The sequence below is a fragment of the Ambystoma mexicanum genome, chromosome 2p (assembly GCF_040938575.1).
Source record: "Ambystoma mexicanum isolate Mex_15411 chromosome 2p, UKY_AmexF1_1, whole genome shotgun sequence".
Classification (NCBI taxonomy): domain Eukaryota; kingdom Metazoa; phylum Chordata; class Amphibia; order Caudata; family Ambystomatidae; genus Ambystoma; species Ambystoma mexicanum.
This window is the reverse complement of record NC_090923.1, coordinates 72,811,492-72,824,740: the sequence shown is the minus strand read 5'-3', so window position 1 is coordinate 72,824,740 and position 13,249 is coordinate 72,811,492.

Genomic DNA, 13,249 nt, shown 5'->3' with positions numbered 1-13,249 from the left:
AAAAAATTAGAAGGTTTGGTAAAATGCCTCACTGGCCCTAACTCTAATGTGGTAGTTCCCTCAACTGATGTTTCTAAGGGGAGTCGAGGTCCGTAAGCCCAACAACAAAGTCTTTCTGTGTCAAACCTATGCTTGCCCTCGTTCTTGAAATAAATGTGGTATTTGGTCTTCTTAAAAGAAAAATGGTGTTTCAAAAAGAGGAGAAAGGCGACGAGAACCGAAAACCCAGACCCGCGAAGCCACTGTGGAAGGAATCATAAGGCCGGGAACTATAGCTAGCTTGTGGTGGAACAGATGTCAATGGTGCACGGGCCCCTGTAACACTGATAACCAAAGTAGGGCGAGGCGCTTGCTACAATGGTTCCATCCTTGACTCCAGAGACAAGAAATGCCAAGTGGTGCAGCACAGCCAATGAGTCGGAGGGAGAACCGATAGTAAACCGAACTATGTTGAGTGAAGGTTGCAAGCAGCAGCTTGATATTAATTGAAAGAACTTATGAATAAAGAACTTGTGTGTTTCTGAACCTTTAAAGCACAGGGAAAGGCCAGCTGCTCCCAGTCAGGCGTCACGTGGGTGCTCATTCGAAAGCCTCTGGATGGTCCCCCTTTCTTTTTGTTGAAACTACTGATACCAGAAAACCTAGGAGAGCCAGACGTAAGAGGACAAAGTGGTCATACAAGGGTCCAGTGAAAAGCCCTTATACAGTCAAATGTCTTTGACCCGTAGCCAAGAGGAAAACTAAGGGAAGTGAATCCTGCATTTGTGTTAAAGCAAAGTGAACTGTGTATCTGGCAAACTAAACCCGGCTGAGGGATGCCTGCAAGTTGGGGAGAAGAACAATAACCCTGTGAACATTGTGGTGACAAGAGTGAACCCGACTGAGGGATGTCCACAGTGAAAGGTTGTTTAAAAAGACATTGAGCCTCATGTAAACTAAAGGTGAAGATATTGTGAGTAAAAGGCTGTAATGAACCCGACGGAGGAAGGATAAAATTTCTTGAAATATCCGAGCCCGGTTAATGGGGACCCAGGGGTGAAGAGCCATCACCCAACGTAAAATATTATTGAAAGGAACATTTGTTTTGTTATTTTTGACGCATCAGACCCTCGGATGCAGGAGACTGTATGAAAGAGACTTGGCCACCAAAGGTCCTGATATTGCTGAAAAGAACTGCAACCTTGTGCTGGAGGAGCCCAGTTGTGCATTGTGCTCAGAAGTCCTGCCTTGTCCCATGCTAAAAACGTGGGGAAGGGAGACCCCAGATATACCATCATGACTTATCATTTTGTTGAAACTTCTTTCTTTTCTGAACATTATCCCACACTATTTTGTAACTTAGCGGTAAGGATTGGCAATCGTTTTTTTTTTAGTATAGGCCCTTTTTACTTTACAAGACGCCATTAGGACTGCTTTATTTTTCATTTGATGATCGTAGCTTGCTCCCATCATAGCTTTAGGTTTAGATTAGGCGTTTTTCTCACCCATCCATACAGTTTACTAAACACCCTCTAACTGTGATTACGTATGTCTGTCTTTACTGTTGCCACTGTGAGTTCTTTACATAACCAATGACTACAATAAAATGGATATTACACGCTCAAATGTGTTGAGGTCGATGCCCTTATTTCCAGTTTTAGTGAGTCCAAAAATGGTTACTGATATACGTGTCCCTTGAAAAACCCTGTGCCATAACATGTCACAAGTGAGAATCTGACAATTTCGGAACAAATGCTGTAAATAGTATCTCCTCTTAAATAGTAGATTCAGGCATGCAGTAAGAAGATGCTTTAGTGTCTCTGGTTCTAAGAAGTTTTTACAGAATCTACACATCTTTTGGGCTTTTGAAGTCTTTGTTCTTTTGCCAACCACATCTTGCGTCGGTCCCAAATTAAACCTGGAACATAGGAACATGGTCCTGTATTTCAGATCTGTAAACTTGATTAAATATAACTCAGGATTGTTAAGGCCTTTGATTTTGAAATTGCCACTCTTCAATATTTGGTACTGCATGCATTGTTGGGTGGTCAAAATCCAATCATATAGCCACAGTTTTCTTTTCGCACGTTCTGGGTTAGCAACTGAAAGCAAGTGTCCCCGAAAGGCATTACCCTCCCCACAATGAGAGGCAGTAAAGGACACACCCCAGGCGGGAATGAGACCGAGACCAAGTGCGGGTAAATGTAAAAGGTTTTTTATCTAGCCAAATAGGACATGTAAAGGAACCTGCAAGCTCCGAGAGCGCTCTGTCCGACAATAGCAAAGACAGTCTTATTTATTACAAAACCATGTTACGAATCCTACACACTATAGGGAGCACATAGACTTGGGGATTGGATGGCGTCGACTAACTATAGGCGCAGCAGTGGTGAGCAGCTCCAGGATTGGTGGACATCAGCGTGGTGCCAACGTGGTGCGGATGGGTCAGCTGGGCTCGCCAGGGGTGGGGCTGCCAGGCCAGGCGCGGTCAGTGTCATTGATGGATGATTGCCCTAACATTCTGCCCTTGTGGCCACACACACAAACACTCATCCATTTAGACGATACTAGTTGTCCTGTAAATCCTGCAATATGTTACTCTTAGGGATACTAGGATACTGGAGAAACACATGCAATGTGAAGCTTTACCAATACATCAGGGCACTGTTACTTCTGACCTGTTGACCGGGTGTCATAAACTTGGGTGTCTGATCTGAGGGCATGAGGTGGGCTGCCCTGTCATTCGGGTCTCGTTAGATGCAGTGAAGAATTACTTTATGATATGTTAGTCCAGGGTTGGATGTCTATTCTCCAAGGCCCATTAACTTGGGGTGAGTCAGAGTACTACTGGATCAGCAAGGGTGCACCTCTGGCCCCTTGAGGCGGTGGGGTTTAGGACCAGGTTGTAAATAATTCATGTGGCCGACCATAGTGGTCTTGGACACTGGGGGAGGTGAATACTTGAAGTGGGTCCAACAGAATGAGGGGAGGTGAGGCTGTGCTGCTCGCGCACCAGCAAGCCCTGGCGGGCCATGGCCGAAGGAGGGGGAGATGGCCTTGTGTTTATACGCAATTCTCTGTGCCTAGGCTGCACACATTGCCATTCGAGGGGATAGTTAGTACCGTTAGTAAATTTGGATGATTACATATTTCTAGTGTTTATACATTCATGTACTACTCCATATGTGACGATGAGAGTCTGGCAGTGTTTACATATATCACATAACATTTAGTTGAATACATTTTTAGTAATTACATAAGGCAACAGATGGATATGGAACATGAGGTAGCATTAGGTTTGGTTGTGTACTCAGGAGCATAGAAGCAGTACATTCATTTGTGTTTATACAATTACATTCTTGTCATCTCATTTAAACGTGTCCCACTGTAAGACACATAAGTACTTTCAGTAATGCTTTTTCGCCTTCCCTTGTACATTAGCAGCAATCATTAGTTAGCACTAGGTGGGCTGTGTCAAGCCCTTTCATTGAATCTTCAAGGCACATAATATCTTGCGACGGGCTGGGGACATTTTTGCTTTATCAGAACTATAAACTTTCATCCTTCTCCCGGCACCCGTGTTATAACTTATACACACTTTGTGACTCGTTAGGTTGTGGTGTGCGGTTAACACTTTATTCGGGGAACACAGGCAGGGGTTCACACACTGAGGGCATTGACACCATATATTTTACATGTTAGGGGTTGTGTTGAAGTCTGTTCAATTGGGATGGTTTTTGTTATTTTCCGGACTTCAACCGCAAGTCAGGTCACTACGGGGACAGTGATGTACTGCGAAAGGTAAATGATACAGTGTTTGTTCTGATATTTTCTCGTGTCTAGTTGCTCTTGAGAACGGCCCTTCAGCGGATCTGCCATGGGGTGGAGGCGCCGGGGGAGTGCCTGGCTCCCTGAGCATAGCGAACGGGGGCCCAGGTTTAGTTTTCACAGGCAGGCTGTCTCATTGGGGTTTTAGTCGCGTCTATCTAAAATAGAGTCTTGATACTTTAAAAATGGAGTCCATGGCCTGTTACAGTACAATTGGATTGGCCCTCTGTGTCGATCAGCAGTCACCCTGTCACCTGAGCACAGGTGCATGGGGGCTTCTGACGAGTCATAGACCTCACGTAGGTGGGGCATGTTGGGGAGGGGGTCTTGTAGGTCTATCCTCCGATACACAACCAACAAGGCTAAGGAGATATCTGCTGCAAACATTATATAAGAAGGTCACAACATCTGCGGTAGAATTTAAATAAATAGCTAAAGTTGACCAAAGGGATCCCTGTTCAGAATTACAAATAGATTTCCTATACAACATGAGCATTTAGAGCAAGAGAAACCAAACCAAGTTCATGGCGTAGAATACACATAGGTTGGGAAGCTGGCAGAAGCTAGAACCTTTTTCCAAAAACAGCCTTCAAGTCTAGTTCAATATACCATTTCTTTAAGAACCCTGGTTTCAACTCCATATGTAATTACTGGTACCACGGTTTGTTATTACAATTTTATAACAGGGTCCATAGTACATTTCCATATTTTGTATGGATTACTGTGGCTTGAGCAGCTGCTGTTTGCGTTTTTCTCCTCTTTTCTAGAAGATACGGTTAATTGGATGGATGGTTGTTGGTATTTAATCCAAGATAGCAGTATTCACTTATTACTTCTAAATGTGAGCCATAGATCTGCCATGGTGTTTTGCATTTTTTTATTTGATGTTTAGTGGCACAGATAAGAATTTTAGTTTTATCTAAGTACAGAACCAATTGATTCTTTGTAGCATATCATTCCAAGTCTAATAGCAGGTTTTGTAAGCCTCTTGGTGTCTTGGAGAAAAGGACAAGATCATCCACATACAAAACCCATGGTAGTTGAATGTCACCAAATTTCGGAGAATCAGAAAGTACTTATTTGAAGTACAACCCTGTGTCTGACATATAGAAATTAAATAGCGAGGATGCCAAAATGCAGCCCTGCTTGATGCCTTTGCGAGTAAAAATAGGTCAGATAAACTTCCGTCTATAGATAGACGGACTTGAACAGATGTTTTCTTTTGAAATTGAGAATCTGGGGCTTGTATATATGGTGGACAATTTGTCTTATCCAACTTATCAAATAGCAATTCTCTTGATATAGAATCTAAGGCAGCCTTGACATTTATAAATGCCATGTAGATTTTTTGGTTGGTTTGGAGCCCATGACGTTTAATGACTGTGATAATAAATATATGAATTGCTGTTCCCAGACCTGGTACAAAACCTGTCTGGAAGATGTCAAAGACTTTGGCCTCTTTAACCCATGCAGAAAAATCAGTAGTGCAAAGATTTTGCCAGGTATAACAAGGAGGGAAATTGGTTGATAATTTGTTGGGGTTGTTGATGACTCCTTTTTTAAAAATAGGCATTATAATGGATTTTCTCCACAAAGGTGGAATAAGCCTCTGCTTGATTACTCTTGATTACTCTTGTAAAGATAACAGATGGGCTCTAAGCATAGGGTTTGTAAGGCCCTTTGGTCCTCGCGCTCTGGAATTTCTCAATCTTGTTATTTGATATTGACGCCGTCAGGTGTGCATAGTTATTGTCGTCACATTTTTCACTTTCACCAGTTCTTAGATTTACTGATCATCGTGGTTCTCCCTCAGTCAGGCTCGGAGCCCCCCAAATACAAGTTCACAGTAGGTCTCCCTCAGCCGGGCTCGGACTTGTAATCTCACTTTCCTTGATTTCCACTCTTTATCAAAAATCAAATACTTTCGACTGTGCGATGGATTTTGCTTAAACCGTCGATTCACTTTATTCATAAGTTTCACCTTTAAACTTTTCTTTCGCTTCTGCCACTTCTTGGCTGTATGCCTCAAACAGAGACCTTCGATTGAGCATACCCGCGGTGCCTGACCTCTCTGTTACTTTGTGTCATACCTTCTCTGATTCATATGAAAGTTCAAACATCCTTCGTCAATTGAGCTTTACTCGCGTCTTTAATGACATGCGTTAATATTCTTCGCTCTTAATACCATGTTGCCGCTTGCAACCTTGACTTCAACACAGACCGTTCTGGTATCGATCTCCCCAAATCAACAGCTGTGTTGATTTCTCTGGTGCTGCTTTGATCCTGGAGCCAAGGTTGGTACCACGCCAGCTGCTGCTCCTTCCCGACTCGGCCAGTCATGCTGGAGGGCCGGGTATCTCCAACACACAATGCAAGATTCTTCAGTCTGGTTTCATGGCTTTATGCCTTTTAATCTGAAGGTTTCTGGAAATAACAGTTCCTCGCCGACAAGGTCAAGGGTATCACCCTCCTCCTCATTCTCCCTTCTCGGATTGACGCGTTTCTCACACCGTTCAGCTGCTGCCTGGAAAACGCTGCTACTTTGTGTGTTTTGCATTGCTCAGAGTGTGCTGTGGTGCTCCGCCTTTTATCCGTGCAGGGAAGCTTAATGGAAGTCGGGTGTGAGTTCTCAAAAGTAGCTGCCTAACTTTGCCTGACCATGGCAGTGGGACATGTCAGGTGCATTGCTCGGGTATGAGTCTGTTTTCTCCCGGAGCGGGCTGCCTGTCCGGAAGTGTTCGTGTAGGGAATTGGTGCGGGGGGTAAAGTTCCCTGTTATCCTACCTGGTAGGATGGTGTGAAGGTATTGCGGGGGGGAGGGGTACCACGTCTCACCATCAGGTGTCTCACTCCCACTCCCCGAAGATCCCTCACCCAGGTGATCCTCCTGCACTGGTCCAGGCCCAGGGTCTGGATCCAAAGGCGATGGCCGTGCCCTGGCCACCTGAGAGAGAGATCCACAGGGGCTAGTGGGTGAGACACCATCTGGTTTCTCACACAGTCAATAGGAATGTTCATTTGCAAGTCTACAGAGATGATCACTTTGTCTCTTCCTGGCATCATATAATTCCAGGGACAAAAAAATAAGTCTTTCCCCTCCACTAATTTTCTCACGGAAGGAAGGGCTTGTGGGGTTAGAAGATGAAAGGTGACCCCATCCCATAATTGGAGCACCTTAGGCCTTTAGAGTCTTATGGCTTATGGGAAAATGACCTGCTGGTGGAGAGGAGAAGGTTAGCTGGTTCCCCTCTGCTGAATTTCCGTCAGGGGGCTAACCTTTAAAGGATGTTGTTTCTCAATCTGGTGGGGTCCCCAATTTATATCAGTTGAGCTGCATCGCACTCTGACACCATATGTGAGGAAGGCATGGTATCAAGAGAGACACAGACTCAAGGATAACAGTTTAAAAACCTTTATTAAGAAATTAGTTGGGTTGTGAAATGCCTAACTGGCCCTAACTCTTATGGGATGTTTCTAAGGGGAGTCGAGGTCCGTAAGTCGAAAAACAAAGTCTGTCTGTGTCAAACCTATGCTTGCCCTCACTCTTGAAATACATGTGGTGTTGGGTCTTCTTAAAAGAAAAAATGTGTTTCAATAGGAAGTGTAAAACTAGGCAAGATTCAGGTGGTCGTCTCATCAGGGTCAGATTTGCCAGTTTAAAAACAGTGCAACTCAAAAGTATCCATGTTCAGCTTTGCCAGTTCAAAAACAGTAGGTCAAAAGGGTACCTTTGGGATCTTCCAGGCAGGCCTCTTGCAAAACAACAACATAGTTCAGAGAAATTTTCATTGGGTTCCCTTCCCCAAGCTTCTTAATGCTTAGTTCGTTTTGGCCTCTCATGGTTACCTTCCCCAAGCGTAAGCCTTGAATTTACAGTTTCACCAAATAGTTCTTACGGTCGCTTGGATTCCTTTTCCCAAGCTTCTTAAAGTTCACAATGTCTCTGGGCCTCTTATGGTTCCCTTTCCCAAGCTCAGGCCCCTCTGTTTCCAAAAGGAGATTCACAGTTCCTTTCAGGCCTCTCAGAGGTCCCTTCCCCAAGCCTAGGTCTTTCTCATTGCAACAATTCCTCTCACAGTTTTCTTTGGGCCCCTCAGGTGTCCCTCCTCAAGCCGAGGTTCCTCACGTCTCAAAGGATTCACTTCAAAGTTCACAAACACAAAACACAAATGTTCATCTTGTCAGGATGCACATCTCAAAGCACAGTTCCTTTCTTTCACTTTGGGGATTTCACTCCCACTTCACTCTCAATGTAGCTGCCCCTTTTTCAACCTTCTCTCAAGTGGCGCTGTACACCTCCCCTTTTTAACACTGGTGCAATATCAGAGTCTTTGGGAACGCAGGGCTTTTACTCCTTCCCATGCGCGACCTCTCTGATACATAGCCCCTTTCCTTAGCATCTTTACCTTGCTTTCTTGATTTCTCCTGGCACCTTCTGCCTTTCCTTGCTATTTGCACACGTTACTTTAGCCCCTTCTGCCTTACAATGCCGTTTGCACACTTCTACGTTGGCAACATTTGCCTTTCCGTGCCACTTGCATACTTCCACTGTCTTTTTCTCCTTGTGCCGCTTCCACACTTTTCTTTCTTTTCCCTTTTCATTTCGTGCCACTCGAACCCATAAAACTTTCCGGGACGCTCGCTTTGTTCTTACTTTTCTTTACAATTCACACTGTTTTCTTTTTCTTTTCTTTCACGTTGCTAGCTCTTTTCTGTTCTAACACTCCCGCTCTAGCCTCCCACACACTACTGAGTTTCTCCCTTTCATTGAAACTCACCGGGTAGCGTGCCGCTGGCGGGCAAACTCGTTAGGCTTTCACATCCTGGTCAGGGTCAGGGTCTCACCACCTGCCCCTGAGATGGTCTTGGGATCTGGACACCTCACAGGGGAACGAGCACTGGCCTGGGCACGGCCAACATGATACAACATTGCCGATCCAGCTCCCTGGAAACATGGCTCCCTTGCCATGCTGCAACCACTCTGACACACTGGGTCAGCGTCTCGGTATCCCGTTCTCTTCCGGATCCTTCGAGCTCCTCCAGCTGCAGCCTCCTGCTCTTCAGCCCCACCCCATCCATCCAGCACCCACAGCCTTCTCTGCTTTTACTGGCAAAACTGTCTTAGGACTGAGAAGGGATCCCCTGCTGGACTCAGTCACACGGCCTCCCTTCTGCTCTCCCAACTGCTGCTCCTTGCACTGCTGAATGCCCTACCCTTCATATACCTTAGCTCTGTTAATGTATTTCAGATGTGAGTCCTTGGCCTCCCTTGCCTGGTTCTCCTTTAGCCAATTAGTGGGACATGCCTGCCCCAGAGGACCCCTTTTATCCTGGTCAGCCCTGAAGTGGTCTTTAAAAGACTTCATGTGTGCAGAATTGCTGTCAAGTGCCTGACTCTGCCTGACCTTAATAAAGGGACAGCCTAGTTGTGTAGTGTGCGCATCTCCAGTCATCTTCCTCTTCACAGTACTTTTCACACAGGTAATCTTTCTAAATCTCAGTTGCCTCTTACTCGTCATGGTACAAGTTGAAAATGGGGAGAGGGAAACGGGATGAGACAAAAAATATCCCATAACGGCTGAGGGAGAGTGTGATGATGTACAACTGGGAAAGGGGGAATACAATGGCTCATTCTTTGGCATTATTCTCCCAATCCCCAGAGACCCTCCACTCAGGTGATCCTCTCTCGCTTGTCCACCCTCAGGGTCGGGATCCAAAAGCGATGACCCTTCTCAGGCCACCTGAAGAGAGGATCCCCAGGGAATAAGTGTGAGAATGCCATGAGGTTTCTCACAAAGCATGCCCACTCGCATTAGGAACAGAAAATCTAAATATCTGCTATGAACTCTCACAATTCCTCACTTAACAGAGCGAAAAGGAAATTCTACATCACCCTCATCGATTCTCGCTCCAACCATCCTCACCTGCTACATGGCACCCTAAAATCACCCCTCACTCCTCCTAAACCTATCACTATCAATTCCACTCTCACAACTAATAACCTAAGTGAATACTTTGCTGAAAACATTTCCAAAATTAAAGACTCTCCCTTGACCTTCCTACCCCTTCTTCCTCTTACATTTTACACTGTGCCTATTCCACCATCATCCTCTGCCTCTATGTCCCACTTTAGTCACACTAATACTAAACAAGTCCTATCTCTACAGATGAAGGATAATCCCTCTTGTGCCCCCACCAGACCCTCTTGCTCCTCAGCTATTAAAGCCTATTGCCCCTTTAGTGGCCTCTCACCTCGCTGAATTCTTCAGCCTGTCCTTCAACTCTGCTTGCTTTCCATCTATTTTCAATCCATCTATTTTCAAACCATCTTCTCTCCTTCCTGATGAAGCTCCTTGATTCACTGGTTTCTCCTCTGCTCAGAAAATGTCTGAAAGAGGTTCACTTTGTTGACCCCTTTCAGTCCAGATTCCACCCTGGGTGTACTCGTCTCAGTTGTAGATGCCTTGGCTTGTCTCTCTGACCAGGCATTTGACACCATCGACTACGCCACCCTGCTTGATCATCTCTCAGGAGCTGGGCTTGGGGGGACAATGCTTACTTGGTTTTGGTCCTTTCTTACTGATCAAACTCAATCTCTCTCCTTGGTGCTTTCTCGCTCAATACCTGTTCCCTTGACCTGCAGAGTTCCTCAGGGGTCGGTGCTGTCCCCTGTTCTATTTAACATCTAATTTCAGCCACTTGTCGTTCTCATTTGCTCTCACGGCTTCTGTTGCTACTCCTATACTGATGGCATGCAAATTATTGTCCAACTTAATCTTGCTAGTTAGGACACTGTGTCTCAGCTGAAAAGCTGCTATTGCTAGGGGGCGGTGGGTGTGTGGATGGGTGGCAATTGGCTCAAGTTGAATGGGGAAAAGACTGATGTAATGGTTCTTGGTCCTTCATCTGCATCTGCCCTTTGGTCTTGGGCTTTTTGGCCTTCTGCTTTTTGGCCTTCTGCAACCATCCCTTTCCCTGCCCCAGTGTCAGTGGTCAAGGACGTGGGTTTGAAGATATCTTCATCTCTGTCCTCTACATCCCTATTGAGTGCAGTTTGCGAATCTGGTCATGTTCAGTTGCAGATCTTGCGGAATGTAGTTTGTTTTCTTCCTTTGCATTTTTGGGCTCCTGTGGTGGCTGTGCTGGTGCTTGGTATTATGGATTATTGCAATTCTTTGTATCTGGTCCAGCCTGTTTTTTTTAATCAACTGCCTACAAACTGCAGAACTTAGCGTCTCAACTGTCTACAATGTCATGAACCACCGGACGTGTCCCTTCTGGAGTTCGTGGTCCCTGACCCATAGGGGACTGAACTCAGCAGTACTCCCAACATGGCCGCTGAACACGAAACGCTGTTTGCCAGACTCCGCGTTGCACGCTTTGCGTTCTACAAAGCAGACACGCCCCGCGTCCCTGCGCATCTCAACGCTACCGCTTGCAGTAGTCAGACGTGTGCTGCCGTAGTTCGTACAGCGAATTCCACTAATTCCTGGTTCCCGGTCCCCTAATATTCCTTCTCCTTCTTCCTCCCCTTTTGCCCTCACCTAGCATTCCTGGATTTCCTTCGCACTCGTCTGCCGAGTGCGCTCTTTGCCTTTTCCTGGACTTTTTTCCCAGACATTCTGAACGCTCCTGGAGACGGGTCTCAAACCGCACGCTGGAACCCGAGGACCCATGCACAGGGTTATACAAGACGCGAACTGTGCGAAAGAAGACTTCTTCGAAGCTCTCGAACAAACAACACAGACAGGTGAGAAGAGGGGAGACCTGTGACATACAGGTTCTTCGTTCAGGGCCCATATCTCTCCAATACCGCGGTCCTTACATTAGCTGCCAGTCGCAAAGTGGATCCAGTTTAAAGCCTTATGTATTGTGCACCAAGCCTTCTATAGTGTTGGTGCAGAATATGTACAGTACAATTCTGTACCTATGTTCCAGCCCGAGCCCTACGTTTGCAAAAAGCCACTCTCATCCAGGTACCTGTCACATGCTGCGGAAGCTGGCGTGTGTGGAGTCGGTGGCGCTTTGGCGGCCATTCGACTTCCCCATCACGCTTTTGCGCATCTTGCAGTGACGGTCTAGTCTTTCCGCGGCATGCCGCCGTCGGAAGCCTTTTCCGTCACACCAACCCGGAAGCCTACGCATTGTAACCTACTCGCGTTAGGCTTTCGGGTTGGTACGCTACTCGTTTTCTCTCCGTGCACGCTCGTGCTATCTCCCCCTTTCTTCTACATCCTCCATGTTTTTTCCCTCCTTCCCTGTTCCTCCCTTAGTTTTTCCTTCCTTCTTCGTTTTCCCCCGTTTCCCAGTGCAGCTTTCGGCAGTTTTCCCTGGTTTCCCTCATTCGCTCCCCTGCTTTCCGTTTCTGCTCCTTTTTATCCCTATTGCTTTGTCCTGACTTAACAATCAATGCCTTTTAGGTCTTTAGCCTGGTGCTTTCTGGCTTTCTCTGGCATTCCTGGCCCATCCATCGCCAGCGTCATCAAGCATCTACAACTTCTTGGAAGCACCGCAGCCTCAGCCTGGATAGTGATTTTTATGCCTAACAGCTTTTTTTCCCTGGAATAGTTTGTTCCGGAAGAGGGGCCCCCCGGACCACTCACCCCATGGTCAGGGTGGCTTCCTTCCGGGGCAGACCCTATCTGCACACTAAAAAAAAGGTGCTGTGGAAGAAAAGGTTTGGTGGACAGTTGTACCAAGAAACCGCAGGTGAGGAGGAGGGGGAGTGGAGTGAACAAGAATCAGGAACCACAGTAGCAGACAGTGACAGTTTGCAACGCCAAACGGAATCTATGGCTACTCCCGAGCAATTTCAGGAGCTGGTAACAGCAGACCAAGGAATGAACGTGGAGTTACAGAATGTTAAGGCAGAAAATGCTGCCGTGAGGCAGTTAGTTTCGCATCGCGAACCCTGAGAGTCTGACGTACCTCCCATGGTGTTATCCTCAGGCAAGTTTAATGGCACCCCAAAACGCCTGAAGGAGTTCTTGGAAGCTTGTTCCATATACTCTGCCTTCCGTCCCCAAACCTACTCCAATGATCATACCAAGGTAGGGTTTATGATTTCCAACATGAAAGGAAATGCCCTGGCCTTGGCTACCCCACTGGTAACTAACAACAATCCTGTGCTCCGAGACCATGGGGCCTTTTTGACATTGCTCGGACAGACGTTCGAACAGCCTGAAATTACTCATGTAGCCGCGGAAGAGCTCCTCGACATTCAGCAAGGGAGCAGCGATTTACTTTCCTATATCTCCACCTTCAAACGCCTTGCCGCGGAGGCGGGGTGGTCAGAACAAGCCCAATATACTATTTTCCGTCGTGGCTTGTAGGAAGAGATAAAGGATGAGCTGGCGCGCATAGCTCGCTCAACAAACCTTTCAGATCTAATGTCCATCGAGCTACAGATAGAGTACCGCGTGACCGAACGACGAGCTGAAAG